Source organism: Lathamus discolor, chromosome 1 (assembly GCF_037157495.1).
Source record: "Lathamus discolor isolate bLatDis1 chromosome 1, bLatDis1.hap1, whole genome shotgun sequence".
NCBI lineage: Eukaryota > Metazoa > Chordata > Aves > Psittaciformes > Psittacidae > Lathamus > Lathamus discolor.
The window spans coordinates 88,517,490-88,532,763 of record NC_088884.1 but is presented as its reverse complement, the minus strand read 5'-3'; positions in this window follow the sequence as shown (position 1 = coordinate 88,532,763).

The window sequence follows — 15,274 nt, the reverse complement described above, 5'->3', positions numbered from 1 at the left end:
TATCTTCCTTCACTGCTAGCATTTCTGGATTTACCTCTCAATCTCCAAACTATTAGTCAAGCACACCTATTTTATTAACATTTGACATACACTTAGTGAGCTAATTCCTTAAATGGGTTTGTCTTTACTCTGAAGGGCTTACAACTCACAGTCAGACAGCAGGAAAAGTAACTCTGTGAGGAAATCCCAAGATAAATATAATGATACCTCCCAATCAAGATTCTAGCACCATATCACATTAGGAATTAAGTCAAGCATGAATGCAGCTGGGGCCTGGTGCAGAGCACAGTCATGTTGTTGATGTAGTGGGACTATAAAGACAGCTCAGACAGACATCATCTCCAATGCTGAGTACAACTGCAGCAACCCTACCTACCCAGAAAGCCAACCATGTCGTGGGCTGCGTCAAAAGGAGCGTGACCAGCAGGTCAAAGGAGGTGATCCTGCCCCTCTACTCTGCTCTCGTTGAGACCTCACTTGGAGTACTGTGTGCAGTTCTGGTGTCCTCAATATAAAAAGGACATGGAACTGTTGTAATAAATCCAAAGGAGGGCCGTGAGAATGACCAGGGGACTGGAGCACCTCCCATATGAAGACAGGCTGGGAAAGTTGGGTCTGTTCAGCCTGGAGAAGAGAAGGCTGCGTGGAGACCTCAGAGCAGCCTTCCAGTACCTGAAGGGGGCCTACAAGGATGTCAGAGAGGGACTGTTCATTAAGGACTTTAGTGATAGGACAAGGGGTAACAGGTTAAAACTGAAAGAGGCGAAGTTTAGATTAGATATAAGGAAGAAGTTCTTTACTGTTAGGGTGGTGAGGCACTGGAATCGGTTGCCCAGGGAAGTTGTGAATGCTTCACCCCTTGCGGTGTCCAAGGCCAGGTTGGACAGAGCCTTGGGCGATATGGTCTAGTGTGAGGTGTTCCTGACCATGGCAGGGGGGTTGGAAATGGATGATCTTAAGGTCCTTTCCAACCCTAACTATTGTATGATTCTATGATAGTGTTATATCCCCCAGTGAACAACACTTGGGAGAGTGAAGAAGGAAGCGGGAACACATTTGGAAGCAGCAAGGTGCTTCAACCAGCCCTTGACATGTTTCCTGATACAAAAGGGTGGAATTCCACCACTTCCACCAGTATTATGCCATTTCTTGCTAGCTGAATGATCAGAAATTATATCTATCACATTATATTATACTCAGACATCTTTGATACCAGAAGGCCCAAATGACCTCCAGAAAATGAAGTGTCCAACTGAGATGCCAATATAAGCCTCACATTACTCCTTCTCAAGGCAGGAAAGGATCAGAACCATCCCTAAGCCCATTTCCTGGACTGCTTTTCCCAGGCTGCCCGAAGCCACAAACCAGGTTGTGAAGCACCAGGTTGAACAGCAGGACTTCTTTGTTCCCTCCTCTTCTGAAGAGTAAGGTTCCTGCCTTACAGAGGACCAGACCTTGCTACTTAGTCTTTTCCCACCTCATTCACCTGACAACCTCCTCCACAACAGACATCTTATCAGATGTGACTGATTGCTGTAATCTGTACTCTGGGCAGCCATTAAGCAAATTACCTGAATCATTGCAAGGATTAGTCTCATTAACACATGATTAGCATCAAATTAAAATAATGAGTGTTTAACTTCTGATGTCTTCCAGTTGCTTGAACAGCTTGATCAGCCACACCAGGCTGGCAGGGAGGTGGTGGGTGTCAAAGAGTCAGTGAGGGAAAGAATATAGAAGAGGCAGACTGTGTCCTGAGACAGACTGGAGCTGAGTGCAGGCTGTATCAACAGGCCAGCCAGGCTCCCTGCAAAGCTCACCCCAGACTTATGCTCTGCTTAGCATGGTCAGGTACACTCTGAACATTTTAAAACATAACATTCACTGTTTTAAAGATTTTCTCCACCTTTCTACTCCCATTTTTTGAGACATATCCGATGCTGAAAGGCAGCAAGCCGAAAATAACCCTGGAAAACATTTTGCTTCAAGACTTCTCCTTTTTAGCTGGTAACTTGTTAGCAGATCACCTCTTCTTCTGATTTTATTTGGCCACAATAACTCTTTTCTCTATCGTTGGGACTGAAGCAAAGTCTCTCCAAAGTCTCAATTCTTTCTAACCTGCTGCAGAATATTCGTTTTTTTCTGCATATGAGTTTACAAGTTCCCTGCTCTCTGATCCTCCTGCCTGTCTGCAGAGCTGAAATCAAAGTGTCGCTTTTCCTTGCCTTGCAAAACTACAGTTGACTTCTTCAGTGACTTCCTGGGCTGCTTCCAGTTCAGTCCATTCACTATGTCTGTGACAGGCATCCTCCCCTTCCTCCGAAGGAGATCTGACCATGCAGGACCTGAAGGATACAGACCTCAATCCACACTCAAACATTTCTCTCTCAAAAAAGGAATTGACAGAACATGTGCAGCAGCCAATGTTTAAGCCTCAACATCGTGGTTATTTATTCTTTGAAATGCCACAAACCATAAGTACGTATTATAGACAAATCACTTGTCAAAGCTCTTTCTTAATTTAATTAAAGCCATTTTTTATTCATAGAAGTGCAAAGAAACAACTTAAACAGATAACATTTTTCACACTTGCATAAAATGAAAATAGCCAAGCCAAATTTTGGCAAAGTATAGAATAACAAAAGAGCCAAGCAAAGACTATGTATGTGCCAACTTTCATTTCTGCAAAGATGTTAGCAATGAGTTACACACACCAAAGTCTCCTATTTGTATCTCTCTTGGACTCTGGACCCTTTACATGCTTTGAACCACAAGGTCCTCTCCAATAACCGTGTTAGCCCCCATTAGCGTGACTTCCTGGGAGTCACTAACAAAGCTGTATCCCAAAAGCACCCTCCAGTGTAGATCTGGATTACATTGGCAAAAGCCTATGTCAGGCATCTGGGAGCCCCACGAGGAACTCACTGCCCTCACTGTGTTAGCAGACTGTGTACAGGTTCTTGCTGCAGACACTAATGGGGAGGGAATGTTAACAGAACCACTAAAGCACCACTTGGCACAGATCAAGAGCAAAATCGTTAATTGAATGAAGACAGACCACACCATCTTAGTGTTAAGGTGCCAGTTCAGAAAAGGTTTTCTCTTTTGCCACCATAAAAACACTGGTGGCCTTTTTACATGCTTTAGCAAATCTGCAGTCAAGACTCATGCCCAATAATCAAGGCCTGGGGTCAGCAGTGTACAAACTGGTTCCTGTCCTGACAGGTCTGGGAAACAGCTTTTCATTATGGCCTTAATGAAAGACTGAAAAAGCACCCCCAAGTTTGCCTTTTCTCCAAACACTGTGCTCAGACCCACTCTCAGCTTGTGATACTAAACAGTACTCCAACAGGAAGGTTATATATGCAGACTGCAGCCAGTCTCTGGCCCACAAGAACAGAAGAACCATCCAGATCAAGGGCACATCACAGGGCAGTCCTGAGCAGAAACACCTTCAAGCTGATCAAAGTCAATCTGGGATCAGTAACACCATGGCACAGGGTTATGCTCTAACTCAAGTCCACAGAAAATGACAGGGAGATAAGGGACAGAAGAATTCCCTTCCATCCAAATGTATCTACAAACACCATTTCTGTCAGGTAAATCCCACAACAACTCAAGTCTGGAAGCAGCATCAGGGAGTTCTGCAGAATGGGTCACACACCCCACCCAACTAGACTGGTTTCTCACATCAGCATTTCCCAATACAACTAGTTTCAAGCCCATCAATATCCACTGCTACTGCCCAGAGTTGAAAACCCTTTTAATTCCACTGGTTTTGTTCACATCTCCTATAGTAAATAGAAAATCATGTATCGATTTACCTTCAAAGTTTGTTTGCTGTTGTGCAATCCCTTACAGCGTTCAGAAATCTCATGATTTAAGCGATACATTCAGGCTCCATCTGCTGCATATTATTGACCATATTATGTAAACTACATTTTAGCAATTCACACTCACTTGATTCCGCAGTACCTGTGGGTGCCAAACATATGTTTCCTATTCTCTTTGCCTCTCCTGGGCCATATGCAATCCACCCAAACCATCAGCTTTCTCATATATATGCAACTTGCTGCTTGGTAAAGTTTTTTTGACATAGAAATCCTACCTGCTACGCCAAACACTGCAGACGCATGTGGAGAAGTGGTTGTGGTGTTCAGTCAGCTCTCGTGGGATCACCAGTGTATTGGTGTCAGGTAAGTGAGGTGCTCCCCACCTCATCACAGGCCGGAGGGATGTTCCCCAAAACTGACATCCAGAACAGAACCTCACCCCGTACCTGCCCTCCTCAGTGATGCAGCCAAACTGAAAAGTCAGCATGCCAAAAACCCGATGGGACTTGAAGAATCTGCTTTTCAGCAATGAGATATTACTCTGTTGCTAGGCAAAACGTAGGGGCTTTTTTCTTCATCTTTTTGGAGAAGTCTCTGCTCTCTTCTTGAGGGGCAGAGCTGATTGCATATTGTCACTAATGCAGAATTAGAATGACAGCATGCAGACCTGCTGCTTATTCTAAGGCATGTCTACAGGCCGTTCCCTTTTGGAAAAAACACCATGTACTCAAAGTATTTCACAAGGAGGAAAAAGAAAACCAAAACCAACAAACATCACCCCACTGCTGCAGCAGGATAATGTCAGGGGCTCTGCTTTTGGTTTTTACAGTTTGCTCTGGGGAAAGAAACAGAAAGATGGAAACTTCAGCAGATTTGATGGGCAAAACAAACAGCTTCAGGCAAACAAAAACCATGGGTCCAGTCCATTCACAGAAGGTAAGAGCTGTCTAGGAGCCCATCAATGTGTTGGGCTTCTACTTGTGTATCTTTCACAAGTGTTGGACATACACTGGGATATGTTGCTTTTTTGTTCAGAATGCTTGAGTGATATATTTCATAGCAGGGAGAGAGTTCAAATGCTTGAGCATTTCAACAGGAATTTCCCAGTGCCTGGGACAACATTTATCTGCCCCTAGTTGGCCAAAGAGGACACAGCACTGCCATTCAGTGAGGCACTGGCACAGGTTGCCCAAAGAAGTGGTGAATGCTCCATCCCTGGCAGTGTTCAAGGCCAGGCTGGACAGAGCCATGGGCAACATGGTCTAGGGTGAGGTGTCTGTGCCCATGGCAGGGGGTTGGAACTGGATGATCTTAAGGTCCTTTCCAACCCAAACTATTCTGCGATTCCATGATTCTATGATACCCTTCACCTTCCATTTATGGAGGAAGAAACTAATTCTTGAAAATAGGCCAAGGGGAGACGCTACGCTGAGGAATGGTGTTCCTACAGTTGATAAGTGTTCCTGCAGTGTGCTCAAGATAGACATTCTAGCAAAACAGGGCCACAGGGATGATCAGGGATCTGAAGCATCTCTCTTATGAGGAGATATAGCAGGAGCTGGGCCTGGTTAGTCTTGAGAAGAGCAGGCTGAGAGGGGATCTCATCAATGCATATCAATATCTCAAAGCCAGGTGGATGGCGCCATACCCTTTTCAGTGGTGCCCAGTCACAGGATGAGGAACAACAGCCATAAACCAAAACACAAGTTTCACCTCAACATGAGGAAGAACTTTACTTTGAGATGAGAATGCCTCTCTGGATACATTCAAACACCACGTTCCTGTGTAACCTGCTCTGGGTGGCCCTGCCTTGGGCGGGGGATTGGAGTGAATGATCTCCAGAGGTACTTTCCAATACTAATGCCTCTGTGATTCTGTGAAAATGACAGTGGTATTACAGAGGTGCCCCACCAGCCCACCTGAGGAGCTCATCCATTTCAGAGGAGTGAGGTATTTGCCTGAAGACTGCCCCACACTGACACCTTTAGTAGCTAAGAACACAAGCTGTACCCCACAACAGGTTGCAAGCCGTAAGCCCTCTCCTCCATTACCCTTCTATCCAATTGCTCCCTGCTTGCTTCTGAGCAGTAGCAATTTCTTGTTGGCTGATATTAAGCAAATGACAACATCCCAAAAGCCTAGTGCATCTGTGCTAGCTAACACAAAGAGAGACAGGAACACTGGCTTCCCAGCAGGAAGAACCATTTCTCCCTTATTTCTGCTCACCTGGCTTAAGGTGCAGGGAATCCAGGAAGAACAAAGGATGGGTTTACTTCACAGTCTTAGTAATTAAACAGATAACTCAGCCTAAGCATTTGCAGTTTCCTTGAACAGCCTTTGTTAGTGATGCATCTGGATCTCCATAACGATTACCTTCTGCTGCCTACAGGTAGAGATAATTATCCACGAGTAAACGATTACCTATGCTATAAATTACCTACAAAAATTTGGGCTGGGTTTTTGCCAATCACCATTCCAATTAATTACCCCAAATTGACTAGCTGGCTTTAGACCAAATATTTCCTCATCAGTATTCCATGCCAGTGCCTACAGGATGAAGGAAATAAACCAGAGGAGAGAAATCCTACAAAGGTTAGAGATTCGAGCAACAGAGAGACAAGAAGAAGGTGTCTAAGTGTTGGTGGTAAACACTCCCTCTTCTTGCACAGTCTGTGACAGCTCATCACCAATACTGGCAGCCTCACAGCCATTTCCATCAAGGCAGGGAATCATGACCATCAGTGGGAATCCAAGAGCTCACGGGCCATGAGTTTTCCTCTGGACTGGGACTTTGGGCAGATTTCCAGTGGAATAAATGGGACTGGAATATTTAGTTGGTAATAGTTTATGGCACTAGTTCTTTCTCAGGGTGAGCACCTCACACACTGTAAGGAAGGTAAGAAGCTGTAAACGCTGACAAACCTAGTGATTAGCAGCCATTCTAGATGGTGCCGGAGAACTCATGAGGGAACTTATTTCAATCTGAACAATCTGCTACAAAATCATTAATGAGGATAACCTAGTGCCTTCCACATCACCTAAAAAATCGTTTCCAAGATGCTTTATTCACATCACCTCCAGCTACTGATTTATTAAAAAAGCAATCAGATATTTCATTGCATAAAGTAAGACTTTTATTTATTTATGCAGGCCTGTTAGTGCTGATAAAATACTGTAGATGCTAGATATTACTTTCACTCCATATAACTAAGTGAAAGGCCAGACCTTTGTGGAAGTGCTTAGCAGAATTTTGGTCCTGACCAGGCAGAAGGGGCAGAGGAAGAGGTGGAGAGGTGGTCCCATAGGGCAGCAGAGCCCCTTTCCCCTGCCACTAACCTGGAACAGCCCCACTGCTCCCTAAAGCTCTGTGTATTTTTGGCCAGGGTCTGCCAGACAAAAGATCCAAAGGGAGAAAACTGCCACCAGCCAACAGCTTGTCAAGGTCAAAGGGAAAAAAAAAAAAAGCAACCACAAAACCCAACTAACCAAAACAAAGAGTTCAAAAGAGAAAGGCATAGAATCACAGACTGGTTTTCATGGGAAAGGACCTTAAGGTCCCCCTGCCATGGGCAGAGATGCCTTACCCTAGACCATGCCACCCAAGGCTCTGTCCAACCTGGCCCTGAACACTGCCAGGGATGGAGCATTCACCACTTCTTTGGGCAACGTGTGTCAGTGCCTCATCACCCTTACAGTAAAGAACTTCTCCCTTATATCTAACCTGAACTTCCCTGTTTTAGTTTACACCCATCACTACATCACTACAGTCCCTAATGAGCAGTCTCTTTTCAGCATCCTTGTAAGCCTGCTTCAGATACTGGAAGGCTGCTATGAGGTCTCCACGCAGCCTTCTCTTCTCCAGGCTGAACAGCCACAACTTTCTCAGCTTATCTTCACACAGGAGGTGCTCCAGTCCCCTGATCATCCTCGTGGCCCTCCTCTGGACTTGTTCCAACAGTTCCATGTCCCTTTTATGTTGAGGACACCAGAACTGCACACAATACTCCAGGTGAGGTCTCACAAGAGCAGAGTAGAGGGGCAGGATCACCTCCTTTGACCTGCTGTTCACGCTCCTTTTGATGCAGTCTAGGACACGTTTGGTTCCTGAGCTGTCAGCACACACTGAAGCTGGCTCATGTTCAGCTTTTCATTGACCAAAACCCCCAGGTTCTTCCCTGCAGGGCTGCTCTGAATCACTTCTCCACCCAACTTGTAGCTGTGTCTGGGATTGCCCCAACCCATGTGTTGGACCTTGCACTTCATATTGTTGAACTTCACAAGGTCTGCATGGTCTCATCTGCCAAACATGTCCAGGTCCCTCTGGATGGCAGTCCAATGTCTCCACCAAACTCACCAAGCTACTAATCAGGATTCAGGGCAACAGATGCACGTGTGGAACATGCCCCAGCTGGCTGTACATACTGCACAGCTCTACCTTGAAGTGTAAGGCACTGGTGCCTGGACAAACATCTTCATTTTGAACTACATTTATGTATCTGTTACAATGAAGGCATCATTCCTGCATCTCCTGGCTCATTTTCATTTAAAGTTCATTCAAACATTGTTAATGAACAGTAAATCTTTAGACTACTTAGATTTGCTCTGTTTAATAAACTGTGGGCATTTCATCAACATTATTCAGAACTCAAACTCATTTAGGAAAAAATCCACATCAATCTGACAGAAGAATGTATTCATTTCCCACAAAGATCTTGGCAGCGTAACACAGGTTCATACTGACTCAAACATTTAGAACCATAAGCAGAGTTGGATTTTCAGGAGCTTCATTTTAGAATCTTAAAATGGAACACATGGATTTCTGAAAGCAGACTAAAATGGTAACACGGGCACTTTCAGTGCCTGTGCTATGGGGATGCTAGATACCACAGAATCATAGAATTAGCTGTGTTAGAAAAGACCTTTAAGATCATCAAGTCCAGCCACTACCCCAGGACTGGGGTAAAATCCAATCTGATTTCACACTTCAAAACTATCTCTCTTCTAACAATAAAGCTCATGTGCTTTATTTGTTGGATTTTATTTTTTGCCCCAAAACTGCAGCTTTGGTTTATTTTAGAAGATTGGACACTTCACCAAAACACCCTCTTGACCGATCGTGTTCCCAATGCAGCAGAATGAATAGCCCAGCTCCCTCCCCAGACAGACACATCACAGCGCCCACTCAAGATCTCCAGATGCCACAACCCTTACAGTGTCTAGACTTCCCCCCCAAAAACCCCCATACAAAACTGAAACTAATCCCAAAATGTGAAGGAAAAAGCTGCAGCCAAACATCCCACCTTAAGAAACTCAGGGTGAAGCTTCACTGAAGTCACAGAGAGATGTGCCCCAGTGACACAGCCTCTTCACGCATCTCATGCTGCCTCACTAGGACTCACCTTAGCCTTTTGCTAACTTTATTTATTCTTTATCCTCAAGGTCACTGCTTGTTTATTTAGTCATCCATTGTGCTTGCAGTCTGATGGGTTTCTTAATCCCTGGGCTGGTTTCTTAACTATAAATTAGTTTCTGGTAAAGTGGGGCTTGCACCTCGCAGGAGAAAAGCATTGTTTGTACCACACTTGTAACCACTGCTGCTACTCCTTGGGGAAGTTCCAAGGACCTCAAAGGCAATAGTTCTCTGCCCAGGAGCAAAGAAGCCCATTACAGCTTGTACTAGAAGATTTAATAGGTGTCATAATTTATCATGTAAACCGAAAAGTGTTTCTTAATTAAGTGCGTACGTTAATGAATTTTTTAATTTGATCCCTGTAACTACCTTGCTATACTAATTGCAATATTCTACACATTAGTCATCCGCTGTTGCCCTTGGCTATTTTCTACCCTGAGAGGGAGAGATAGAGCTTTTCAGTTAAAGTTCATTTAACTCTTTCCACCCAACAAATTAAATTCCCTGTTATTCACTCTGCAGAGTGACAGCTGCTGCTCACTCCTAAAGCACCTGACAGATAGCACCTCGCATATGCACAGGCCCCAGAATGGTCTCCCACATAGAGGGGATGAAAAATAAGGGGTAAGTCACACACCACAGATCCACAGAGGAGAAACATCACCTGGTACTGCCTATAGGAGTTTGCTCCTGGTCTGGGAATAGATGTACAGGAGTATACAGGAGATGTACAGATGTACAATAGTACAGGAGGATGCTGGACACTTCCTAGCGTAGTTGCAAGTGCAGTGATTTGGGTTAATTTCACTACCTTGATTACAAACAGCACTAAGTGACAGAAGTTTTCCAGCCCACAGTTGCTCCAGGTTTCAATGTGTGCTTGAGTGAGGTCTCAGCTTTTCACTCATACCCAAAATCAAGAGCAAGAGGGTAGAAAACTTGTCACTGAGCATCCAGAGAGTGGCTCATCCACTTCACCAACCACCACAGGAGCTGGTTCTCCAGTTGATACAGACAAACTGTCACTACATGAAGTAAGACTGAGGCAGCTGACAATGCTGATAAACATACGACACCAATTTTATGCTGTAGCTGATTTCTGGTACCTGAACAGCATGAAGAGGAGTACTGAAAGCCTCTTCAGCATTCCAGCCTAAAAGCTCAAGTTTCCTTCTGCATAGATGATATTGTTGAGGCTGTGTATGAATTGCAAGAACCACTACGAACTGAAAACTTCCCACCTCTAGTACATTGCAAACACAGTAAATAAAGTACTTGGACCCCCTCCAGACACCACAGTAAGACAAGACAAAGCAGCAGGATTATACCCACAATGAGACAAGAAGCTGTTGCACCTAAAACCACCCAACTTGCTTCTTGGACACATCCTGTACGTTTCAATTTGCTCCTGCTTCTGTAGACTGCATAAAGGAATTCAGGATTTCAATGCACAAATGACTCCACAAGGGAGAGTTGTGGATTTTCAAAGAGAACCTCCACTGTTCTTTGACAAAAATCTTGTTTTCCATCCTGTCTATCCCCAGTGTCTATGACACAGATGAAATAATCCAGAGCACCAAGCCATCATCTGCTGAGACATGTTAGTCCTCACAGTCTACATCTCCCAGATGATTAGAAGGAAGATGAGGCTTTCGCCTGACCACTTCTCAGCCTGCATGTCAGATAGGGATTTACAATGAAGGCTTCATTCTGTGTCAACTGGTGCTCTCCAGAACCAAGAGAGACGAACCCTCTCAGGTTGCGGACTACAAATGAGGAAGCTGCTCAGCACTTACAGGTTCCTTCCTATGCTATGGTAGCGTTTAGTTCCTGCTTGGTATATCACCAGCATGACCCCAATTACAACAGGTCCAACAAACTGTAACAAGGTACAGGAAAGACATTCTGCATTTTTAAACAGAAACAGAGGAAGTTCAGGTTAGATATAAGGAAGAAGTTCTTCACTGTAAGGGTGGTGAGGCACTGGAACGGGTTGCCCAGAGAAGTGGTGAATGCTTCATCCCTGGCAGTGTTCAAGGCCAGGCTGGTTAGAGTCTTAGGTGACATGGTCTAGTGTGAGGTGTCCCTGCCCATGGCAGGGGGTTGGAACTAGATGACCTTACAGTCCTTTCCAACCCAAACCAGTCTGTGATTCTATGATTTCTAATATCTAAACTTTTCTCTATTTTCTTATTTTAGCCTGTGAAATTATAGCCTGGCATGTACCTAATAAAAACTCTAATAAAAACCAGTTGCAACATGACTTCCCTGAGTGGAAACCCAACTTGATCTGGTGGTGAGGCTGTCACCACTGCCTCAGCTCAGGAGTTACACTCCTTTCCAGCTTGTCACTCCAGCTGATGGCTTCCTGCCACTCCTGCCACCACACTTACACAGTGGCTACACCTGAGTACTGTGTTAACATCCAGCAGCAACTGTTCTAATTATTGACTTGGAATCAAATCGAACTCAGGAAGACAGCAATGCACCATGGCAATTCAGCATGCAGCTTGTCCTGTGTGTGTCCCCTGCCCCACCTCTTCTGAGTGGGTTATGGGTTTTTCTGCTGGAAGTTCTGACAAGTTTATACATGCAATTAAGTGGATTACACAGAACATGTCAGGAACCTCTGAGGCCAAGGCAGCTTCATGGAGCTGTATCACTCATTCACTTCCCCACTCAGAAGCAGAGCTGGTGAAATTAATAGCAACAACACGGCATCACACACTTCAAGAAGTGAGACTCTTTACATGGGTGGCTGTCACCTGCTTTTCAACAAATTTCAAAGGGTTGCCTACAGCATCCTTCTGTATTAGATAAAATGCATCCTGACACCTTTCTTACTGTATTACGCTTGACTTTGAGAATATTGAGATGCAAAGCCTCCCTATTTATTCTTTTAAATAAAGAAAAACAGCGCCCAGTAATAGCCAGAGGTCAGATCTTGAGGGTTGATAGCAGATCCTGTCTCCACAGTCCTACAGATGCCAAAAGTTGTGGATTGCCACCAGCTCTAAAAAGCTCTTCTCAGGTGTCCTGACACCTAATCCAGTTATTTCTGATAAGTTAAGGTATGGACTGTCTCAAGGCTAGATCTCTGGCTGCTGTATCCCACCATAGCTCCATGGGAGTTCTGCTGGTGTCAGCTGACCTGGCCCTTATTGTCAGTTGACATCTTCTGAACTTCCAGCCCAACACACTGAAGTTGTCATGATCAAATGAAGTCCAAAGTGCTTTCCCCTATTATAACAAATCCTAACCTCGGCTGACCAGTGTTCATCGAGTTCCCACAACCTCAGGTCTATCACAAGGAATTTCATAAGGGGAGGATCAGGCCAACCACAGGTAGAGGTAAGAACCTGCTAACAGCAAAATCATCTCACTCCTCTAGGTCTGAATAAGACAAGAGTTAGAGAAATGGCATTTATCTTTTTGAGAGCTCAGAAGGGAGTACAGGCGATTTTCAATGACAAAGCATTACTGAAGCACACCACAGGTAGACCTGTCAAAAATCCCCTTCACCGCTACACTTACCATATGTTTCTAAAGACACAAGTTTTACATATTTTATCCTAGCGTGGGATCTGACATGACACTGTCAAATAAAGCTCACGAGGTTTGTCACTCAAGCAATCACATTCTCTTCCTATTTATGCTTAACCTCTCCTGCTAAAGCTATTTCCATTACAAATGATCTTCCTCTTTTGTACACAAGATGCTTTTACTGGAATTATGAAAAGGTAGACAGATAGCGAATACATAAACCTATGAACTTGTGATTCAGCTTAGACACCCCAGGAATCAATATTTCACTCTGCAGCTATCTCTGGGAAAAATAAGCAGGCTTCTCCCTCCAGTGCCTAACACTTTGTGTGTGCATCTATGTCTGTATGAACCCCCATGTTGATCCTGTAGCAGTTTTCAGAGGTGGGAAATCATTACATACAGAAAGCACCATGATAATTCTATCTCATCAAGACCAGCTGGACCATACTTCCGGCTGGTATAAACCAGCATAACCCCACTGGCATCACTGGAAAGGTACCCAATTTACAGCCAGGTAAGAACTCATCCCTCTTTTCTCTTGCACGACCATTGTGCTTGTATCATACCACAGTACTCAATGAGAGTGAGGATAGCTTACAGACATCTTTCCTGTAGAAAGCAAAATTGAGTGTTCCTTTTCTCAGTTTCCTGAGGAAGTTTTGGGGAAAGCTGAAGGCCACCCAAGCCCAAGAGCAGCACTGGAAGACCTGCTCAGATTTTGATCCATTTCCACAGGGACTCTTCTGCCTTCACATAGATATCACCATACAGGCCTTCTCCATTCTGCTGGAGGCTGGCCCAGGCTTCAGCCATCTCAAAAACACTTTTACAGATGTAGGAATAGCTGCTCAGGTTAAGCAAGCACTACAACTGTCTGCAGTTTGTTCTCCTCATCCTCCTGATCAAACACTATGTGTGCTATTCTTTACAAGTTGCTCCTGTGTCAAAACGAAACACCTACTGATACTTTGCAGAGCTACAGGCAGATCCCCATGGCTTACATGGGCTTATTCAAACATGCCAACTTAATGGCAATCCCTAAGATTTCCTAAAGGAAAATAAATCATCTAGAAGAGGAGCCGAGTAATACCCTTCTCACTTGATTTATTTTCACCTATTCTCTTGACCTTTTTCACTTGTAAAAAAACAAAAACACCGGAGGGAGAAGCAGCTACTAAATGTAGTAAAGGTAAGTAAAATGCAAAAATTGAAGCACATGGTTTTCTGTGATGTGAATACAAGTCAAATGCCAACACACATCAATCCCACAAACTCTCTACAAGTCATTGGTGCTGATTATATCAACAGCCCAAGGCTAACCCTCTTTATCAGCCCCCTGAATACTCACTACAATAAAGAGATTACAGTTTCAGGTTCCAAAGGCCAGTCCTGACCCTACTGATGTGGCTGCTTCTCAACTTCTGGGTATGTGTAAAAAAGTGGCAAAGAAAGACTCCCAGCACAGGTAACCACCATACCCTGAGCCTTGTGGGCATGCTTTGTCTAAGCTGGTCCCTGGGAATTCCCAGCAACCAGGCAGAAGACAAAGGCTTGAAGCTCACTGACATCTGGTCAACCCCCTAGAAATACCCTTTTGACAGACTAAAATCCAGCTGTCTGAACTAAATCGGACACAGTTTCTGTCTGCAGTTGTTAATTGTGTGCCCAGCATCCCCACAGAGCAGATGACAGGGCTCTGGACACTTTCTGGTCTTGCAGAATAACTTCTAATGCCAAAGACATCTATCTGATCTCCCAGTGAAAACAGCAGTAAGTGGTTTGATCAGAAATGACATATGAGCTGAAGGAGCTTATTAGTTTGCAGGATTTAGTCTTTCTCCTGCCCCTAACAACAACAAAAGTCCACTTATGTTTCCTCTCAGCTCCAGGTCTCACCATAGGGCATCACCCTACTGTTGGAACTACTGACTTTACAGAAAAGATGAAATTCACGTGTCGGCAATTCCATTAGAGCAGGCACATTCGCCGCTGACACAGCCCTTTATCAGGAGAAACCCTGATATAAAATATAGTAATAACGACTTAAAAAAATGAGCAGCTTCCACATAGGTAGCAAACTAGCACTAGTAAACTGGGACAGAGCAAGCCAGAGGCTTTGAATCAAACAGATTCATTAACAATGCCTGAGCTTCCTCAAATTAATTTCTGTTTACATGGCAGTGCTGAGTGGAAGCTCCAATGTAACCAAGGATGTCACACTCACTACTCTAAGTGAACCCACCACATCCTACCTCAGTGCCACCTTGGAAGCCAAACAGGAAACCCAGGGTAAGTCAAAACATCCCCCCTCCCATCACTCGTGTGCTGTACAGTTCCCTGGCACTACACAGGCCCAACCTAACAGCTCAGACATGTCCTCAGCTGTACAATCTCATTCCTCCTTAAGCACAGCAAGGAGACAAGTGAGAACTGGAGGTGGTGGACAACGAGGGTGCCTGTATCACCCCCACCTGCTCTGACCCCG